Source organism: Perognathus longimembris, chromosome 9 (genome assembly GCF_023159225.1).
Source record: "Perognathus longimembris pacificus isolate PPM17 chromosome 9, ASM2315922v1, whole genome shotgun sequence".
NCBI classification, from domain to species: domain Eukaryota; kingdom Metazoa; phylum Chordata; class Mammalia; order Rodentia; family Heteromyidae; genus Perognathus; species Perognathus longimembris.
The window spans coordinates 28,128,389-28,150,109 of NC_063169.1; the positions used below are offsets into that span (position 1 = coordinate 28,128,389).

At 44.8% G+C, this 21,721-nt stretch overlaps 1 protein-coding gene across 2 annotated transcripts in view; it reads right to left on the minus strand.

The window, feature by feature from the left end:
- The window catches only part of Cfap206 (cilia and flagella associated protein 206), a 43,735-nt gene extending 42,654 nt beyond the window's left edge, over positions 1–1,081 (minus strand). Inside the window, exon 1 of one of the 2 annotated variants that reach the window (XM_048354609.1) lies at positions 1,025–1,081. The gene's annotated coding sequence lies outside the window, so the exon portion shown is untranslated. Of the gene's footprint in view, positions 1–872 lie in introns of both variants that reach the window. The other variant, XM_048354608.1, reaches the window with a different exon arrangement.
- Positions 1,082–21,721: the final 20,640 nt, after the last annotated feature.

The following is a 21,721-nucleotide window of genomic DNA, read 5'->3' on the forward strand; positions in this document are numbered from 1 at the left end:
CATGATAGCACCCATCAAAGGTGATTTCATATATTGTATTTTTTTTTTTTTAAGGCTGAGCAGTATTTGGAAGGGAGGAAAGAAATAGTAAGAGCCAGCGACTCTGTGAGAGTAGCAGAGTAGAGGTAGGCAAGGAACAGCTTTTTTCAGCACATTCTCTAAGTGACCTTTCATAACTGTAAGAAAATTTTAAAAAATGATCATCTAATTTCTCTTTTCTGCACATCCAAGTTGAGATCTGGATTCTATTTCAGGAAACCACAGGGCAATTCAAGTCATATTATGAGAGGTGTACACCACAGCAGAAAAGGAACTCCTAATTAATTACACTGATTAGAAACCAAGAACGAGTGGTTTTAATGAAGCTTCCCGATTTTCCTGACGGATAGTTTGGCACGTGTAATAAAGGTAACAGAAGGTAAAGTTAAATCAGTGTTACTGTCATCCTGTGAAATAGGTACAGCACCAATTGGCGTTCTGCCTAGTTACAGGCCAGATGGCTAAGCCTGACATGACCCAACCAACCACTGTCAGGCTGGGTGCACACTTGATTGCTTCTTCAGCAGGCAGATTCTTCATCTGAAAAACAAGGATACTGTTGCTGCATTTTCCTGACTTTTGGGGACTAGGTGATTCTACATAGTTAATCGGGTTTTTTTGTTTTTTAAATTGGTGGCCCCAGGCAAGCGCTTTAAACCGTTACTTGGAAAAGTACAGTGCGCATGCGTGTGGCCTGGGGATGGGGGGTGGGGGGAGGGGAGGGGAGGGTATTTCTGGGGCACATGCGCCCTAGTGCCAGGCAGCACAGTTGCTAAAGTCGCTCCTTCGGTTGCTAAGAGTGAGTGGTGCCACCAGGGGCGGGAAGGTCTGACCTGCGGACTTGGGCCCTCCTCAGGAAGTCACCGCAGTTTCCGCTCAAGGACGTGGGCCCCTCCGCAGCGAGGTGCTGTGCTCACTGCCTTGACGCGCGTGTGCTCGCGGGGTGCACTTGTAGTTCAAGTGCGCCAAGCCCGAATGAGCCAACCTTGACCGGAGTCAGAAGCAGGAGCCGGGTTTCCCCTTCACGCCCATAGCGGCTGCTAGGCGCTGCGCATGCGAGACGCGTAACCATGGAGACAGGACGCTCGGAGCCGGGGGTGGGGCCTGAGAGGGGGTGTGGCCGGCCGCGTGGGACCAGTTAGAAACAGACAAAAACGAAGGATCCAAATCCTAGGTCTGAAAGGGTCGTTTACTAACCTCAGTGGTTAAAACAGCCCAAACCACTAGATTTCTTACAGGAGCACCTTGCTAGCTTGGGAACAGATTAAAAGAGGGAAGAACAGGGAGGGAAAAGATGGGAGTTCTTATAACACTAGTTTAAAAAAAATAAAAGTTTTGTGTCTTGTTACCAAAAACAGTCTGCAGCACGTTGCTCCAAGATGCTAAGAGAAAAGCAGGTTACTCCAAGAAGCTAAAAAAGAAAACTGCGTTCGAGAAGCACGTGAATGCCTGGCACTGGTGGCTCACACCTGGAGTAATCCACAGGAGGCTTAGATCTGAGGATCGCAGTTCAAAGCAGCTCAAGCAGGAGAGTCCTTGAGGCTCGTCTCTCAGATTAATCAGGAGAAAACAGGAAGTGGACCTGTGGCTCAAAAGTGGTAGTGCTAGCTCTGTGCAGAGAAAGCCCAGGGACAGTACCCAGGCCCTGAGTTAGGCTCCATAACTGACAAAACAATAAAACACAACAACAAAGCCCACATGAGCTCCTGGCATGGTGGCATAGACCTGTAACTACAGCCATGGGGAGGCTCAGATAAAAGGACTGCAGATTCAGACCAGCGTGGGCTACACAATGTGATCCTGTTGTTATGCCCAAGTCACGAGAAGACCACCAAGAAGACCACCGAGAGCCAGGCACTCATAAATGCAAAAGCAAGGCTTTATTCAGGCGAGCTGCAGATCGGACCTCGTCCTACCCACCGACACAGGGGAGGTTAGGAGGAAGGCCCCGAGCTGAGATTTCACAGAGCTTATAAAGGCAAAAAAACCAAGTTACAGCAATCAGGTGTTCGAGCAAGATTAGGATACGGGTACAAATCTGATTGGCTCAGGGCTCCATGCATTCCGGGGTGGTTAGAGTTAAGCATTCCCAAGCAGTTAGAGTTAAGCAGAGAGTATCCTGACTGGCTGAGCCCTAATAAGCTTGTCCTGCTAGCCGGGATAATTGGTGGCCTGGGTACTCATAGTTTAAAAAGACAACAAAATGGGGGCTGCCTGAAAATGGGGTTTACTTTACCTCTTCATTCCCCCCTTCTGATAGGTAACTCGAGAACCAATCATGGTTCTCCTTGCTTATTAGTTTGATTCTGACTAAGAATCGGTAGGGACAGGTTGGTATTGTGCCCGCAATACCATAAGTTGTCAGTGGCGCTTTACTCAGTTGGTAGCGGAGGAGGAGGTCCAGTCTCATAAAGGGCCTTTAGCTTGGGCCAGATCTCTTGGTGGACTTGCTACACTGAAGCCCCAATTCTGACCCTATTTATATTATAGCCAATTTGATTACATAACCAACTTTACTCATATGATCTAATTTTAAGACATACTGATACCATTTGTTACATACTCAAACTTTTTAGGGATTGTCTTTCTCACTTTTTTTTTTTTTTTTTTTTTTTTTTTTTGCGTTAGAGAAGCAAGGAGTGTTTTTTTTTTTTTTTTTTTTATTTTTTTTTTTTATTTTTTTGGCCAGTCCTGGGGCTTGGAATCAGGGCCTGAGCACTGTCCCTGGCTTCTTTTTTTTTTTTTTTATTAATTGGACATAAATTTTTTTACAAGGTGTTGTGCAAAGAGGGTGCAGTTACATAGTAGGGCAGTGTGTACATTTCTTGTGATGTCTTACGACCTGTTTTTCTATCCCTTGTCTAGGTCAGGTTGACATATATGCAATATACAATGTATCAAGAACATATACAGTATTCACAGACTTGGTCTCTACTGTCTCTCGGTCTCCCTTTGTTAACAGTCATATATCAGGGAGATCATGCCCCTTTGTTTTCTGTGTTCTAGGCTTGTCTCACTCAACATTATTTGTTCAAGTTCTGACTATTTCCCTGCAAATAACAGTATTTCACCATTCCTAATCGCTATGTAGTATTCCATTGTGTATAAGTACCATATTTTTTGGATCCATTCATCTGTGGAGGGGCATCTGGGTTGTGTCCATATTTTGGCTATTGTGAATTGTGCCGCGATAAACATGGAAGTACAAATGCCTTTTTGATATCTTGGATTTTGCTGTTTAGGATAGATGCCTAGGAGTGGTATGGCTGGGTCATAGGGTAGGTCTATATTGAGCTTTTTGAGAAACCTCCATACTGTTCTCCAAAGTGGTTGTACTAATTTGCACTCCCACCAACAATGGAGAAGGGTTCCTCTTTCCCCACAGCCCCTCCAGCATTTGTTGTTGCCTGAGTTCAGAGTATAGGCCATTCTAACTGGGGTGAGGTGGTATCTCAGGGTTGTTTTTATTTGCATTTCCTTTACTAGCAGGGATGTTGAGCATTTCCTCATATGTTTCTTTGCCATTTTTATATCTTCTCCTGTGAAGTCTCTCTTTAGCTCTTTTGCCCATTTCCTAATAGGTTTATTGGGCTTGGAGGGGCTTAGTTTTTTGAGTTCTCTGTAGATGACCGATATCAGGCCTTTGTCTGTTGCTGTGCTGGTAAAGATCCTTTCCCATATCGTTGGCTGTCTTTCTATTTTGGTGGCTATGTCCTTAGCTGTGCAGAAACTTTAATTTGTAGTAGTCCCGTTTGTCGAGTCTTTCCCCTATTTGTTGTGCCCCTGGGACTCTATTCAGGAAGTTCCTTCCTGTGCCTATAAGTTCTAGTGTCTTTCCTACTCTGTCCTTCAGTAGTTTCAAGGATTCAGGTCTGATGTTGAGGTCCTTGATCCATTTTGAGTTGATCTTGGTGCACGGTGATAGGCTTGGGTCTACTTTGAGTTTTCTGCATATGGCTGCCCAGTTCTCCCAGCACCAGTAGTTGAAGAGGCTATGTTTATTCCATTGTATGTCTTTAGCTCCTTTGTCGAATATCAGTTGGCTGTAAGAGTGCGGTTTTATTTCTGGGTCTTCAATTCTAATCCATTGGTCTTCCGATCTGTTTTTATACCAATACCATGCTGTTTTTGTTATGATGGCCTTGTAGTAGATCTTGAAGTCTGGTATTGTGATACCTCCTGCACTGCTTTTTTTGCCTAGAATTGTTTTGGCTATTCTAGGTTTTTTGCTGTTCCATATGAATTTATAGATTGGTTTCTCTATTTCAGTGAAGAATGTGGCTGGGATTTTGATAGGTATTGCATTGAATTTGTATAACAATTTGGGCAATATGGCCATTTTCACTATATTGATTCTGCCTACCCATGAGCATGGGAGGTCTTTCCATCTCCTTGTGTCTTCTTTGATTTCCCTTATTAGATTTTTGTAGTTTTCATTGAACAGGTCCGTCACGTCCTTGGTTAGGTTGATCCCTAGGTACTTTATTCTTTTTTTGGCTACTGTAAATGGAATTGTTTCCATAATTTCCTTTTCTGTTTGTCTATTGCTGGTGTACAGAAAAGCTGCTGATTTTTGTGGGTTGATTTTGTATCCTGCTACTTTGCCAAATTGGTTTATTAGGTGTAGGAGTTTGGGTACTGAGTTTTTTGGGTCCATCAGATATAAGATCATGTCGTCTGCGAATAGGGATAACTTGATTTCTTCCTTGCCGATGTGGATCCCTTTGATGTCCTCCTCTTGCCTTATTGCTATAGCTAGGGATTCCAGCACCATGTTGAAAAGAAGTAGGGAGAGTGGGCATCCTTGTCTTGTTCCTGAGTTTAGGGGGAATGATTTAAGTTTCTCTCCATTTAATATGATATTAGCAGTTGGTCTGTTGTATATGGCTTTTATTGTTTTGAGGAATGTTCCATCTATTCCTGTACTCTCCAAAGCTTTTAATAGGTATGGATGTTGTATTTTGTCAAAGGCTTTTTGGGCATCGACTGAGATAACAATGTGATTCTTGATTTTAGTTCTGTTTATGTGGTGAATTACGTTGATTGATTTATGGATGTTGAACCATCCTTGTGACTGAGGGATGAAGCCTACTTGGTCATGATGTATGATATTCTTGATCAGTTTCTGGATCCTATTAGCTAATATTTTATTGAGGAGCTTTGCATCTGTGTTCATTAGTGATATTGGTCTGTAGTTCTCTTTTTTTGTTGGGTCTTTGCCTGGTTTGGGAATGAGTATGATATTAGCTTCGTAGAATGAGTTTGGGATTTCTCCCTCTGTTTCTATTTCGCGGAAGAGTTTGAGGAGTATTGGAATTAGCTCCTCACTAAAGGTTTTGTAGAATTCGTTGGTGAATCCATCTGGGCCTGGGCTTTTCTTAGTAGGGAGGTTCTTGATTACCTCCTGTATCTCACCGTAAGTTATTGGTTTATTTAGTTGATTTATTTCTTCTTGGTTCAGTTTGGGCAGTTTATACTTCTCTAAGAATTGATCCATTTCTGTAAAATTATTGTTTTTTGCTGAGTAGAGGTTTTGGAAATAGCTCCTTATGATTGTTTGAATATCGTGTGTACTTGTAATTTTTCCTGTGGAGTCCCTGATTTTACGAATATGAGTCTCTTCTTTTTTTTGTAAGTCTTGCAAGGGGTCTGTCAATTTTGTTTATTTTCTCAAAGAACCAGCTTTTAGTCTTATTTATTTGTTGAATGGTCTTTCTATTTTCAATCAGATTTATCTCTTCTTTAATCTTTGTGATCTCTCCCCTCCTAGTCGTTTTAGATTCTGTCATTTCTTGTTTCTCCAGTTGTTTTAGTTTCATCGTGAGGGTATTCACCTGCTCTGCTTCCATTCTTTTAATGTGGGTGCTGAGTGCAATGATCTTGCCCCTCAGTACTGCCTTAGCTGTGTCCCATAGGTTTCTTTGTGATGTGTTTTCTTTGTCATTGTGGCTTATGAATTCGTTGATTTCATCTTTAATTTGATCTGTGGCCCAAGTGTTGGATAGCAGCGTGGGGTTTAGCCTCCAAGAGTGAGTATAGGCTCTGTGGTATCCTTTGTTGTTGAGGGTTACCTTTAATCCACTGTGATCAGATATAATACATGGGATGACGTCAATACTTTTGTATTTTCTGAGGTTCTTTGTGTGGGCTATGACGTGGTCTATTTTGGAATATGATCCATGGGCTGCTGAAAAGAAGGTGTATTGGGTCTCTGTAGGGTGAAAGGTTCTATATAGGTCTGTTAGATCCATTTGGGAAATGGTGTTATTTAGGTCCTCAGCTCCCTTACTAATCCTCTGGGTGTTGGATCTGTCTCTTGGAGAGAGAGGAGTATTAAAGTCACCCACTATGATTGTGTTTGCGTCTATCTTGCTCTGTAATTCTTTGAGAATTTGCTTGACAGATGTTGGGCCTCTTTTGTTTGGTGAGTATACATTTATCACTGTGATTTCTTGATTCTGGATTTTTCCTTGTATTAATATGTAGTGTCCTTCTTTGTCTTTTTGAGTGGACTTCAAAGAGAAGTCCAGCTTGTCTGAGATCAGAATGGCTACAACTGCCGTTTTGGTGGGTGCATTTGCTTGGTAGATCTTGCTCCATCCTTTCACTCGAAGCCTGTTTTTGTCCCTTGCTGTAAGGTGGGTCTCTTGTAGACAGCAGATGTCAACTTTTTGTTTGCGAATCCATTCTGCCAGTCTGCTCCTCTTTATCGGGGAGTTTAAACCATTTATATTTAAAGTGATCAAGGATAAGGGTGTTTTTTCTCCTTTCATTTTCTTGTTGGGCTGTTTTTTCCTCTTTTTTTTTTCTTGTCTTTAGTGAGCTGGAGTTTCTGCTGGACTTTGGCTATTGAAGTTTCTTTCTGATTCTGTCTGTGTGTCTTTTACGATCTCTGTTGGGTGGGGTTCCCCTCTTAATATTCGCTGTAGGGCTGGTTTTTTATTCACATACTCCTTTAGCTCCTCTTTGGTGTGGAAAGATCTGGTTCTCCCTTCGAATGTGAACTCCACTTTCGCTGGATATTTGATCCGAGGTTGTAAATTGTTATTCTGGAGTACTTGGATGGTGTTCTTCCACTCACTTCGAGCTTGGTAAGTTTGTGTGGATAAGTCAGATGTTATTCGAATCCTCTTCCCATTGAAAAAAGTTTCCTTCTTCGCTTTGGCTGAATTCAGAATTTGCTCTTTAATCTTGAGGTCTGTAGTCTTGAATATTATGTGCCTTGGGGTGGCTTTCCTGGGGTCTGGCCTGCCAGGTGTCCTATAGGCTTCGGTTACCTGGATGGGGTCCCCTGTGAGATTGGGGAAGTTTTCTGCAATAACTTTATTGAGAACATGATTAAGCCCTCTGCTCTGGTATTCGGCTCCTTCTTCTATTCCAATTATGCGCAGATTATATCTCTTGTCTTTGTCCATTAGTTCCTGGATTAGTCTTCCCTGAAGCTTCACCTTTTCTTGGAGTGTGGTCATTTTCTGGTTGTTGTCAGCTGCTTCATCGTCCAGGCGAGAGATTCTGGATTCTATATGGTCCACTCTTTGTGTTATGGTTTCAATTGCGGAGTTTATGGATGTCAGAGAGCTATTTATGGTTGTCATATCAGCTCTGATAGTGGAGATTTCTTCCTTTAAAGAGTTGTATTTTAAATCTATTTTTTCATGCATTTCAATTCTCAGGATGTGGAGATTTTCTTTAAAGGCAGCTTGCATTGTATCCATTTTTGCTTCCATTTCTTTAAGGCAGGCTTGCATTGTATCCAGTTTTGCTTCCATTTCTTTCTTGGCTTCCTGGGTGTCCTTCCAGATTTCCACTCTAAATTCCTGGAATTGTTTTCTGATTTCATTTCTGACGCTTTCAATCATTCCTGTTAACATGGCCTCATTTGCTTTTTTAGTCTCCATCTCCTCTTCAGTCGTGCTGCTTTTTGGATCTGGCGAGTTGGCTTGTCCTTTGATGAACTGAGTTATGTTTCTTTGTGATTTGCGCATCTGGAGATCTGGATGGCTTCTCAGGTTTGGTTTGTAGCTCTTCCCTCCCTCCTGTGTAGGCGTGACTATGGCAGCAGGTGCTGCCACTGTGGCCCCGCCCACCAGTGCAGGGTACGCCTACCAGAGCGGGCGCTGTCGCCGGGGTCCCTGCCCTCCTGTGCACTGTGCGTCCACTACAACAGGCACTTCGGCGGGATATGCCTCCCAGAGCAAGTCCCGGGTTGTTGGGTTGTGCTTGCGCCCACCCGCGAGTCCGTTGGGGGGGGTGGTATGTGTGGGGCCCAGTGGGATCGAGTGTCCGGGTGTGGCTTGGCACCTTCAGACCTCACCTCCGCTGTGAGGGGGGGACGTGATCAGGCTCAGGTGACCCTGCTGGGCTGGTATTGCCCACCAGTGCCTGTGGTTTTAGTTGTAAGAGTCTGCGAGGTCCAGGCGCCTCGGGTGGGGTTTGCACAACCAGCTGTCTCCCAGCCCCTGTTGGGAAGGGGGCGGGGCCGGTTCTGCCAGTTCAGGAACCTGTGGGGTGTTGGTGCTGCTGCGCCCTTCCCCTGTTAAACTGACTTCCCAGCGCCTGATGGGAGCTTCCCTGCCTGATTTGGGGTTTTTTTGTTCCCTCAGGGGTGGGGGAGGGGGAGGGAGGGAGATCTAGCTTCTTTGTCGGGCTTGGGTCTCAGATAGCTGGTCTCCCGTTGGGGGAATGGATTATGGGGGACTCACTTTTGCTGCTTTGTGTGTGTGTGTCCTGCGCAGCCGTTGGCCCTCCAGGGGTTGGCTAAGTGTTGTGGTGGCGTCCCTGGTTCCCGATTTCTGCCGCGCTGGGTTCCCTTGTCCGAACCTGGTGTGGACCCGAACTTCTCGTCGCTGCCGGTGTGTGTCTTGGTCCGCACCCTGCCTTGTGTCCGTGGGGTCTCCCACTATATGAATTCTGCGCTCCTGGCAGCCTGTCTGCCGATCGCCGGGTTCCCCTTTCCCAGCCTGACCCTGTTTGGGCCAGGGTCAGCTGGTGGGGGGAGGGTGCCCTGGTGAATCTCCGGCTCCGTGTAGGTTTTCGGTTCTTCTTTTTTGCTCCTTTTTGTTTTCCTGCGTTTCTCCACTGCTTCTGGCTGCTGGTTTTGCTGGGTTCTTGATGGGGTGTTGGGTGTTGGAGTTCCCAGCTCACTATTCTGTTGGAGCGAGTCAGGGTACCTCCCTATTCTATCGGCGCCATCTTTCCTCTTCTTTCTCACTTTTAACATGCCAAAACCTTTTAATCTAAAGAAAACAAAGATAAAAGAAAGCCCTCTATTGGCTCCATCCTGACTCCATAGGGCTTAATGAGTTCACGCCAGCTTGCCCTTTGTTAAATCAAGTCTTAATTTATTAAGAGACCCACTTTTTTTTGACTGCTAATTAAAGAACCCTGAGAAATCCTTTAACTTTAGTTCCTGTTTTTTTTTTTTTTTTTTTTTTTTTTTTTTTTTTGCCAGTCCTGGGCCTTGGACTCAGGGCCTGAGCACTGTCCCTGGCTTCTTCCCGCTCAAGGCTAGCACTCTGCCACTTGAGCCACAGCGCCGCTTCTGGCCGTTTTCTGTATATGTGGTGCTGGGGAATCGAACCTAGGGCCTCGTGTATCCGAGGCAGGCACTCTTGCCGCTAGTCTATATCCCCAGCCCCTGTTTTTTTTTTTTTAAATGCACTAATCTTTTAAAACATTTTGAAATGCCTGAACTTGATGGCCATTTGAATTTAAACTTAAACTCACTCAACTTATATCATACTAACAAGTCTTGAACATGTTCACACTCACACATGCACACACATACATATTCAAAAGATCTTAAAGCATGCAAAACAAACATCGGCCATACATTTTCCAGTGGCAAGAGGTATTTTTTGTCAATCTTACTCCTGCAACACCCAAATTTTAAGACAAAGCCTTTAACAAATGATTTTTAGCATTCTCCAGCCTCATTTTCCAGGGCTTGATAGTCTTAGTAAAACATTTTTAGTTTTAGTAAAACATTTTAGCACACCAAATAATTTTCTGCTTAAGAAAGTTGGGTGGGGGTCCCCCAGAATTCTTTTTGCGGACACTCACACTGATTGTGAACTGTCGCCTGTACATCTTATGCAGGTTTGACACAGAAAAGCCTGTCAGAATCACAAACAACACAGACAGCGCTGCGTGGTGTGGTCACTCCCCACTGTCTGCGGGTGGCTTAGGCTGGCCCAGCGTCCGCCCCTGTCGGCGGCTGCAGGTCAGGACCCTGTCCTGGGCTGCTGGTACTGGTGAGTTGGCTGGGCGGGGTCCCCTGGAGCAGAGGGCACAGCTGAAACATTTTCCTCAGAGTCCTCCTCTTGTAGAGTCAACTGGGGTGGGGAGTATTGGGGAAACATTTCCTCCTCCGTGCTTCCTCCCTGGGGGACAGGTGGGTACAATTTCTTCTCTTCCTTCTTAGTTTTTCTCTTGTCTGGATGGCCTGAATGAGAGGTGTAGATTAGGCATTGCAAAGTCCTGATCTTACCTATGTCAAAGCTCCCCTCGGGTGGCCGATTAGTTCCCTTAAAGGTGGGCCATTCTGACTTGCAGAGTGATCCACTTTTCCTTCTTAAGGGCCACACCTTGGTTCTGAGCTATCTCCTTAACCTCCCTCCAGTGAGCTAGGATCAAGTCTAGGGGGCTAGATGGAGGTCCCCAAGATAGGACGTTACCCATAGCTCTGATCAAATGTTCAGTTCAAAAGGCTACAAAAAACAAAACAATTAATACAAAAGGAGGAAAACACACAGGCCTGAGAAAAAGAAAAGCTGCGAGTTGGAGATCTCCCAAGTTGTCCCACAACCTCCTGCAAGGGTGCAGAAGGAGTGGACCCAAGTTCAAGGCGGGGTTCCAGGGGTCCCCCTTCAAGGGTGGAGAATCCCTCCAGGATTGCCATGCAAGCTTTGTCTGCTTTGACAACCCCTTCAAGAAATACGAGTTGGAACGGCGGTCCTCAAGGAGGAAGCAAAACAGACAGACAAATGACAGGACAAGACAAATCAACAGCGCTGTTTTCTTACCTTCGGAGTCTGGGGTCTCTGGGGCTATCCTGGACGAGCCCACAACTGTTATGCCCAAGTAGCGAGAAGACCACCAAGAAGACCACCGAGAGCCAGACACTCATAAATGCAAAAGCAAGGCTTTATTCAGGCGAGCTGCAGATCGGGCCTCGTCCTACCCACTGACACAGGGGAGGTTAGGAGGAAGGCCCTGAGCTGAGATTTCACAGAGCTTATAAAGGCAAAAAACCAAGTTACAGCAATCAGGTGTTCGAGCAAGATTAGGATACGGGTACAAATCTGATTGGCTCAGGGCTCCATGCATTCCGGGGTGGTTAGAGTTAAGCAGAGAGTATCCTGACTGGCTGAGCCCTAATAAGCTTGTCCTGCTAGCCGGGACAATTGGTGGCTTGGGTTACTCATAGTTTAAATAGACAACAAAATGGGGGCTGCCTGAAAATAGGGTTTACTTTAACTTTTCACTGTCTCAAAGACAGTGAAGGGGGGGCTAGGAATATGGCCTAGTGGCAAGAGAGCTTGCCTCGTATACATGAAGCCCTGGGTTTGATTCCCCAGCACCACATATATAGAAAATGGCCAGAAGTGGCAGTGTGGCTCAGGTGGCAGAGTGTTAACCTGGAGCAAAAAGAAGCCAGGGATAGTGCTCAGGCCCTGAGTCCAAGGCCCAGGACTGGCAAAAAAAAAAAAAAAAAAAAAGGCAGGGGGCAGGGTGAGGGGTGGGGAGAAAGAAGTTTGAAGTTAGGACAATGATGTTTTATCTATTTAAAATGATGAGTTGGGAAGTTTCCAGTGGGGCCCTGGGCTCCAGAAGGCATACACTGAGCTTGAGTGAGCAGAGGCTAAGGAGAGCATGTGTGACGTGGGGATGAGGCCCCAATGGGAACCTTTCTGTGATGTCCTGCCATTCTGTAGAGCATTAAGTGCCATGCTCTCTAGGACAGACTTTAATTTAGGACAGTCTAAACCCTTCAAAAGAAAGAAGATCTTCTCAATTTCCTAGGCCTTTTTATAATGCACAGATTCCCAGTTTTTTGAGGAGGAGGTTTGTTGATCTCTTTTCACCTTTACTAAACTTTCTAAAAGCCTTGCATTGAACTAGCAGGCAGCTGTTTCCACTCCATTGCTCCTCAGCTGGGAAGAGATGGAAGATAATAAGAAATAGTGAATTTTTTTCAGTTAAATACATTTGTTAAATATTCTTAATATTTTACTACTACTGATTGTAATAACCTGAGGGGCAGAAGCCCCTCCCCACATTGTCGTGATTTCAATGCCCCACAGCAGAAGAAAGAGGAGATCCTGCCCCGTGTTGGGGGAACCGGAACTTGCAGACACTCCCACCCCTACTGCCGGGAAATAAAAAGGGGAGTACTTCTGGAGGAAAGGAGGAGGAGAGAGGAGAGGAATGAAGCAGAATGAAACCAGACTGGCTGGAGGAGCAGAGCGGAGAGCTGAACCAGGCCACCAGAGGAGAGGAGTGAAGCAGTGAGCCATACCCGGCCAGCCAGAGGAGCAGGGTGGGGCCGAAATGGGCCTGCCAGAGGGGCGAGGCAGAGCAGACCGGAGGAGCCGGGCAGAAAGGAGAACCGAGCCTGAGGCCTGAGGGAGAGTCTGGAGCCTTAGGCCTAAGGAGGAGTCTCTCAAGGAGTCTTAAGCCTGAGGCCAGCCAAGAGACCTAAAGCCTGTGGGGAGGCTTGAGGCTTAAAGCTTGAGGAGTGTCGAGGCCTACAGGAAGGAAGCTTGCTCCTCTGGAGGTTTGGAGGTTTGGAGATTTGGAGGCCGGGAGGCTGAGGTGATTAGAAATTAAGGTGGAGGTTCACAGTTCGGGTAAAGAAAGGTCTCAGGTCTGGGTTCTGGGTAACTCAGGACAAGGTAGTCGCAGGAAAGCATTAGGAGGTGGGAGGGTGGCTCTGATTCCAGGTTTTAGATTGTAAATAAAATCCCTTCCCACCTTAAGTGTGCCTCTGTGGATTATTCTCGCTCTCCAAATACAACACTAATAAGCCCAGACTTTAGGGGTCCCCAAAGTCCACCAAGGAGCTGATTCAGATGCAAGTAGGCAAGACTCTTTATTGCAAGCTTGAGTGGGGACTCACAACCTTCACTGACAGCAGCGAATCTGGATTGAGAGCCTCGCCCCTCCATCTAGCAGGGTTTTTATAGGGTTGTCAGGGGCGTTCCGTGCATCATAGTATCATACAGCAAATTACATCGCACTGTGGGAAAAATTATGAAACAATTTTAAAAGCTGGTGGGAGCCGCTGGTGGGGGGGACAGGTCTGGAAAAGGTGGTTGGCTGGCTCATGGGGGCGGTCACTTCTTTAATGTGATTGGCTAAGCTCGATGATCTGTGCCCTCAGGACATAAGAGCCGTGCAGCCAGGCTGTCTATCTGTTATCTTGCTGCCTGACAAAGTAGTTGGACTTTGAGGCCTGCTGATTAGCTGAAGCAGGGGAGTTTACCGCAAAAGGGGCTTAGAGATATGCTTCCTAGAGTCTAAGTCCTTGGCATTTTCTTCAAATAGTTACTAGGGATTAATATTGTTAATAGTTGGCTGTGGTTGAGAGAGACTGATTTCAACTCCCTATGTGTGGGAAAGTAAAACAGTTTTATTCAAGCCCAATTATTTTGGCAAGGCCATAGGTACGTTTTAAATAATGACAAAGTATCCTAGCTCCACTGACTTCTGGTTACCTAAATGATTTAGATTGTATTGATATTTCATTTAGGCCTTACACTACAATATTAAATGCATGAAAAGTTCCCTACTATTCACTACTATTCAAATATCTGCTAAGCCTATCAAAGTCTTAAAAATAGGGGCTGGGAATGTGGTTTAGTGGTACAGTGCTTGCCTACCATGCATGAAGCCTTGGGTTCGATTCCTCAGCACCACATATGTTGAAAGAGCTGGAAGTGGCACTGTGGCTCAAATGGTAGAGTTCTATCCTTGAGGGGAAAAAAAAGTCTTAACAATAGTTTATCGGAGTCATGCGTGGTGGCACTGTCTAATTCCAGCACTCAGGAGACTGACAGAAGGATTAGTTCAAGGCCAGCTTAGACTACATAGCAAGACCCTGGCTCTCTCTATATAGTTTAGTTGGGTGTTTTCCATTTTAAAACTAAACATAAACTTTAAGGATTTTTTGTGCATGTGTACCAGTCCTAGAGCTTAAATTCAGGGCCTGGTTGCTGTCTCTGGGCTTTTTTTGTGCTTAAGGCTAGTGCTGTACCACTTGAGCCATAGCTCCACTTTCTAGCTTTTTCTGACAGTTAACTGGAGATATACATCTCATAGATTTTCCTGCATGAGCTGGCTTTGAACTGTAATTCTCTTATCACAGTCTCTTGAATAGCTAGGATTACGGGTATAAGCCACTGGCACCTAGCTTTTAAGGATATTTTTTAAGAAAAAAATACCTGCCATCAATAGTTTGTCTAACAAAAAATTACTATTATTAACATTGGTAGCAGTCAGTCTGATCTACTCATACCTCTGTGTTGATTTATTGTGGTGTTTAAATAATTCAATATACAGAAAAATTTAGGAATGCTAGCAGTTGTTATATGGAAAAACATCTCATGAAAGAAGGTAATATAGGGTCTGGGAATATGGCCTAGTGGCAAGAGTGCTTGCCTCGTATACACGAGGCCCTGGGTTAGATTCCTCAGCACCACATATACAGAAAATGGCCAGAAGTGGCGCTGAGGCTCAAGTGGCAGTGCGCTAGCCTTGAGCAAAAAGAAGCCAGGGACAGTGCTCAGGCCCTGAGTTCACGGCCTAGGACTGGCCAAAAAAAAGAAAAAAAAAAAGGAAGAAGGTAATATAGCAAGAGTGTAGAGTTCATTTGTTTCTTTGAGGAAAAGTATCTCTTTCTGGAACACAGGTTTTCAACCAGAGGTGGAGTGTGTGTGTGTGGGGTTGGGGTCAGATAGCTACAAAGGCTGTGTGGATTTCACTACACTCCTACACTCCAGCTTTTGCTTATGTGGGCTTTTTTTTTTTTTTTTTCCTGGAAAGGGGGTGGATCATGATTTCAACAGATTTTTTTTTTTTTTGGCTAGTCCTGGGCCTTGGACTTAGGGCCTGAGCACTGTCCCTGGCTTCTTCCTGCTCAAGGCTAGCACTCTGCCACTTGAGCCACAGCGCCGCTTCTGGCCGTTTTTTTTTTTTTTTTCTGTATATGTGGTGCTGGGGAATAGAACCTAGGGCCTCGTGTATCCGAGGCAGGCACTCTTGCCACTAGGCTATATCCCCAGCCCTCAACAGATTTCTTAAAGGGTTGTGTGATTTGAGAAATGTTAAAGGTTTCACATGTGTGAAAGACCAAGGAAGTAAGGATGGGGTATGCCCCAGTGAGGCAACAACCTCAGGACTCATGTTCTCCATCTTTGCAATGACTCAAACCTCATAGTCATCCTGAGCATGGGGGGAGGGGGGCATCATGGAGTCCACCACCACAGTGACACCATGTGGAGAATACTTGACTTCTCCAATAAACATACAATAAATAACCAAGAGTGGATGCAGCTTTCAGACACTAGCGTCACCAGCACTAAGCTTCCCTAACCCACCAGGCCAAGGGTGGCTGAGGAAACAAGGACAGACAATTCATAGTGCTTTTAGAGCAAAGAAAGTAAAAGTGCTTTTAGAGCAAAGAAAGTAAAACTGGCCTATGGAGGCAAAAGCAGACTTCGCAGTCCAGGTAGCCTTTCTATTTTTCCTCATCTGATGAAACAAAAAGATGATTTTGAACAAGAGTGATCCAAATAACCTGTTATCCTATTATTTTAAATCTGCAGTGAACCAGCTTTGTAGCATTGACAGACTTTCTCAGCAAAACTCCAGGACAGAGGCTCTCATACAGCTCAGATGGCTGAAGAAATGGAGTAGAGTTAGGAGCCAAGAGAGTGAGCATGGAGCTCAGTCCATCAGCTGAATTCTTTTGGGAGATCCACTTGATGGAAAGAGAGACCAACTATACTACTTGCAAAGATACAAAGCAGAGTGTGGAGCTTAATATCACAGAATGGGGAAATGGTGGGATGTCATTGCTGTCACTAAAGTTGAGCCCCCCCCCCCCTTTTTTTTTGAATTGCTAGAAATCCAAATTTGTACTGCTTACAGCATGTATGAATGAGGTGCTGTGAAACCCAATCTTTCTGACAGAATTAGGAGCTGTGTGAGCTGCCAAGGACCCGACTTTCATTCCCAGACGGAAAAACACAAGCTGACAAGGAACACAGCTGCTAAGAAAGGAGATGTTCCTTCCTGCTGTATTAATGTCATCTTTCATCCAGGGTGAAGAATTGCTCCCAACTTCAGATCCAGAATATAAAGTATAAGACAACTATTTATGTGAGTTAATATTTCCTGTGCAGAAATGGAGGGACAAGGGGTAAACAAATGCAGCAGTGGTGCTCACTAGATCCTATGTTGAAAATGAACTCTACAACTTGTGGGTGAGATGGTGTGGGGCACGGGCTTGCAGCTTTAAGAGGCGGTCCTAGCCAGCCCTCCTCTTCTCCAGCCTTGAGACGGTGTGGCTGCTAGCCCCACCTGCCTTCTCCTGGCTGGAACTGGAAGTCGGCTCTAACCAGCCCCACCTCCCGCCTCAGACCGTGTGTTTTGTGGGCCGAGACAGCCGCCCTTAGGGGAAGTCCCATGATGTCACCCTTGGTGGACAGCCTAACCAGCCTATCACAGTGCCTAGCTAGCTGCCAAATCCCTCTTCTTCCTGCCGCCAGTCAGGCTTTATAAATGCAGTCCCATAATAAAGAATCGGATGATTGCCTTGACTTCACCCTGAATTGCCTGCGTGTCTTTTCTGGGCTGCAAGCAGGCGGTATTCGGCTCTTCTACCTCATCTCGGCTCCATCCCCGTGGGATATGCTCCCTGCTTCTCCCGCAGGTAGGGAGGAGCCCAGGGAGCTGAGTGTCCCCGACAGGATGGGAAGGAAAAACTGGGAGAGGGCAAAGGAAGGGGTGAAATTGTCAAAAGAGAAAGGTACTCTTTACCAGACTTTTGTACCTGTAACCACTGTATATCACCTTTATAAATTTTTTTTAAATTAAGATTTCCTGTGCAAACAACAGGGCTTTCTCACATGTGTGTAAGACAGCCAAGTATTGTCTAACAGGACACTACAGCTACAAATTGTTCCACACCCCCAACTATATAATTGCATACACTCAAATGCAACATCTACAAATTCTACTGAATTAAGCCAATAATACTTTCTAGGAGGAAGTCATGCACAGTATCTTGTTTCTATGGGAAGTCAGAAACTATCCATTAAGCACTTAGCTATTTATCACTCATCACAACATGTAGCACTGGGCTGAAAACATGATCTGTAGTAATGAATGCCCCTTCCAATTTCCTTCTTAGCATTTTTGGTAATCCTATTCCTTCCTGAACATGCTTTTACCTGTCCCAATCCTGCCCAGCCTGCAAGCTCAGCGAAGCCTTGCTCCTCCATGGAGGGCCTCCCAGCTCTCATCCCCAGTGGCTTGGACCACTCTCCTCTTGGACCTCATCTGGTTGCTCTGTCCCTGAACCCCAACTCCCACGGGCAACTCCTGGGACACACACTGCCTGCCTCACAAGGATATATACCAACAGCAGCAGCTACCATGTGCCAACACTCTTGCAGGAGCTTTACTTTGATCAACTCATTTAATTCTATATTAGCTCTGTGAGGTAGTTAGTAGGATACTTCCCACTTTACAAAATGGAAACTGAAACCTAGAGAAGTTTTGAAAATGGCCAAGGCTCCTTAGCAGTTCCAAGATGTAAGCCCTTGCCATGCTCCCATACAGTTCAGACAGGGGATGAGGCCACATTCTAAAATCTCTTTGTGGATGTGTCCATGGTACCTACCCTCATGCTGGGATGTTAGGACTGATGTTGATAGTTTTACCAAAGTGTGCCAATCTCCCAGCAAACCAGAAGACCCAAGAATAAAGATAGTTTCTCCTCCCCTCCCCCCCCCCATTAATTGAGCTGATTAAAAATGAAATGGGCTGAGCACGTGGTTAACACCTGTAATCAAATCAAATTAAGAGGCCAAGATCTGATGATTGCAGTTTGAAGCTAGCCTAGATGGGAAGGTCATGAGACTCATCTTCAATTAACCACCAAAAACAGCCAGAACAGGGGTGGGGGAGTGTTAGTTCAAATTAAAGAGTGCCAGCCTTGAGTGGAAAAGCTAAGAGACAGTGCCCAGGTCCTGACTTCAAGCCCTAGTATTGAAAAAGAAAGATCCATTGGAAAGGATAACATTGCCTCATTTGTAAGGAAATGGAAAGACTTGGAAAAAATCAGATTAAGCAAAGTAAGCCAGACCCAGAGAAACATAGGCTATATGTTTTTCTTCATTTGTAATAATTAGAATGTTCCTATAAATCTATAAGTAAATCCAATGGATAGTGAAAGACAAATAATTATACTTGGACATGATTAATCAAACTGCACTCTAAACATTCAGGGTGAGAACAAAAGAGGGTATTCTTAGGAGAGGATCACAAGGGCTCAATAGCCATGTGCATATGAGCATATAAAATTATGCTATTGAAATGAACTTCAAGAAATGAAAACAAGAGGTTTTTGCTTGTTTAAGTCTATTGTTTGCTGGTTTTTTTTTTTTTTTTTTTTTTTTTTTTTTTTTTTTTTGGCCAGTCCTGGGCCTTGGACTCAGGGCCTGCGCACTGTCCCTGGCTTCCTTTTTGCTCAAGGCTAGCATTCTGCCACTTGAGCCACAGTGCCACTTCTGGCCATTTTCTGTATATGTGGTGCTGGGGAATCGAACCCAGGGCCTCATGTATATGAGGCAAGCACTCTTGCCACTAGGCCATATCCCCAGCCCCTGGTTTTTTGTTTTTTTTTTTTTTTTTGCCTCCCCCTTTGGTTTATTCCCTTTTGTGGCCGGTAGTTTTTTTTTTATATTTCTGTACCCTTTGTCTTGTATGTAAGTTTATCTGATTTGGGGAGGGGAAAGGGAAAGCACAGAAACGATGGGACAAAGGGTGAACCAATTCAGCAGTGATACTCACTAGACTCTGTTGGAAATGAACTTTACTACTTGGGGGGGGAGGGGGTCAGGAGAGGAAAAACTGGAAGAAAATGAGGGAAGGGGTGACACTGTTCAAAAAGAAATGTACTCATTACCTGACTTGTGTAACTGTAACCCCTCTGTACATCACCTTTATAATAAAACTTTTTAAAAAGAAAGAAAAAGAGAACTTTGACAAGATACTGTTAGTTCTGCCTGGTAAAGGCCTGCTTTTCTCTCTGCCAGTTGGCACATGGTCTTCCCCACGCCTGTGTACACTACAAGTCTCTGCTCAGCACCTGTGTTGTCTAGGTGATTGGCACACCTGGGGGCAGTTACCTCTCCTTTCTCTGGGGTCACATCCTGGACACCTGGGTCACACCTCCTTCGGAGTGTGGGAGGTCATGTCCGCCTCTGGCATGGCCACACCTCCCCAGCCCTCTCCCTACATTAACCCCAGCCCCGCCTGGTGTCCCTCTACTTCTGTAGGCAACTCCACTGTGTGCAGAGCCAGCAGTTTGGAATAAACTTTTCTTTTTCTGCCTGAAGACTGTATGGTAGCTTCCTAGACCTAATTAAACCTAACAGGTACCAGAGCTATAATTAGGAACTTGTGCTAAACACCTACTATAAGCTTGACACTGCGTTAAGCATTTTATGTATCATTTGATACTTATAATGAGTCATTTCAGCAAGGAATTATTGTGCATATTTTATAAGTGAGAAAGCAGAAGCACAGAGATAGAGTAATTTACTTAAGGTCACATGGGCTCAGCCTCTGTGTGACACAAATGCTGTCACCTCACACCTGCTGTGTGATAATGCCTGTGTGCAAGACGATTGAGGAATGGCAGAGAATATACCATGCAGAAGATGGACTTCTTTCACGGAACCACAACTCTGAATCCTGTAGGATGCTTCAGGCCAGATACTGCATAGAAGGACTGCACATTTCCAGATGTGGTGTTTTTCCCCTGTGTGTGTTTGTGGGGGGGATGGGGGAGGGGTGGGCGGTGCTCACTAGGCACTGCTGCCATTCCTCAGATGGCCTCATGGAGGCACTGCTCTCCTTTTAACAACTTATATGTACTAATTCTTCAGGATTTAAATTTAAATAGTTAAATTAGGATTACTAACATCCAGGGTAATATGACAGATGAAGAAGGAAGTATAATACAGAGCACCATAATCTGTTTACAAGATGTATACCAACGTCTAAAGCTCAGTAGGGTCAGTAGTTACCAGGGGAAATAGATAAAATAGCTCATTCTATTTAGAAATATTCCCTCTTGTTCAGTTAGCTGCAATGTACTGATCCTGTTTCTTGGTCAAAGTGATATATAAGATTGTTCATAAACATAAACATCTTCTCTACCTGTGATCACTCCATACAGACAAAGGCCCTGGAATTCAGAGCAGGTCAAATCTGCCCTGCTCCTCTACCTGTTTTTGGATATATGTCAGTCAGCTTTCCATCACTGTGGAATTTCTCAGAAAACCAACTTGAAAGATTGATTTTTGCCTCGTAGTTTCAATTCATAGTCACTTGGCTCCATTGCTTCCGGGCCTACAACATCATGGCAGGGAGTCTGTGATAGAATAGAGTAGCTCACCTTATGGGGGACAAGAGGGAGCACAGGAGGGGGCCAGGACAGATGTATCCATCCGATATATTCCCTGCCACCTGATCTACTTCTTTCAACTAGCCACCACTTCCCATAGTTTCCACGACATCCCCCTAGTCTATACAGTTATGAACCTATCAATGGATGAATCCATGAGAGACCTTAATTATCTGATCACTTCTGAACATTACTGCACTGTGGACCAAGTCCCCAAAATGTAGGACTCTGGAAGATATTTCAAGACCTAAACAACAATTTGCAAGCTAAGAATGATTTTTATATTGTTAACGAGTTGGGGAATATCAAAAGAACAATAATATTTTATGACATGAAATTCAGATCTCAATGTCCATAAAAATATCTCATTAGAAATGTCATGCCTATTCATTTATGTAGAATCTAAGTTTGGTTTGATCAATAAAGATACAGTTGAATAGTTGCAACAGAGATTGCTGACCTGTAAAGACTAAATTAGTTTTAGACTCTTTACAGATTATGCTTGCCAGTCTCTGGTATGCTGTAACAGACTCCCTTGTGTTGATAATACCTTTATCCTTAGCATAGTTTGTATCCTATAACAAAATGCCTAAGACTAAGTAACTTACAAAGACATTTAGCCCATAAATTTGAGGGCTGGAGGGTCCAAACAGCTTGGTGCCAGCATCTTTTTTTTTTTTTTTTTTGGCCAGTCCTGGGCCTTGGACTCAGGGCCTGAGCACTGTCCCTGGCTTCTTCCCGCTCAAGGCTAGCACTCTGCCACTTGAGCCACAGAGCCGCTTCTGGCCGTTTTCTGTATATGTGGTGCTGGGGAATCGAACCTAGGGCCTCGTGTATCCGAGGCAGGCACTCTTGCCACTAGGCTATATCCCCAGCCCTTGGTGCCAGCATCTTGACAGGGGTTTGTGGCTGTGTGAAAGAGAAGCAGAAAGGGAAACAGCCACATAGAGAATAGAGAAAAGTGTGTGTGTGTGTGTGTGT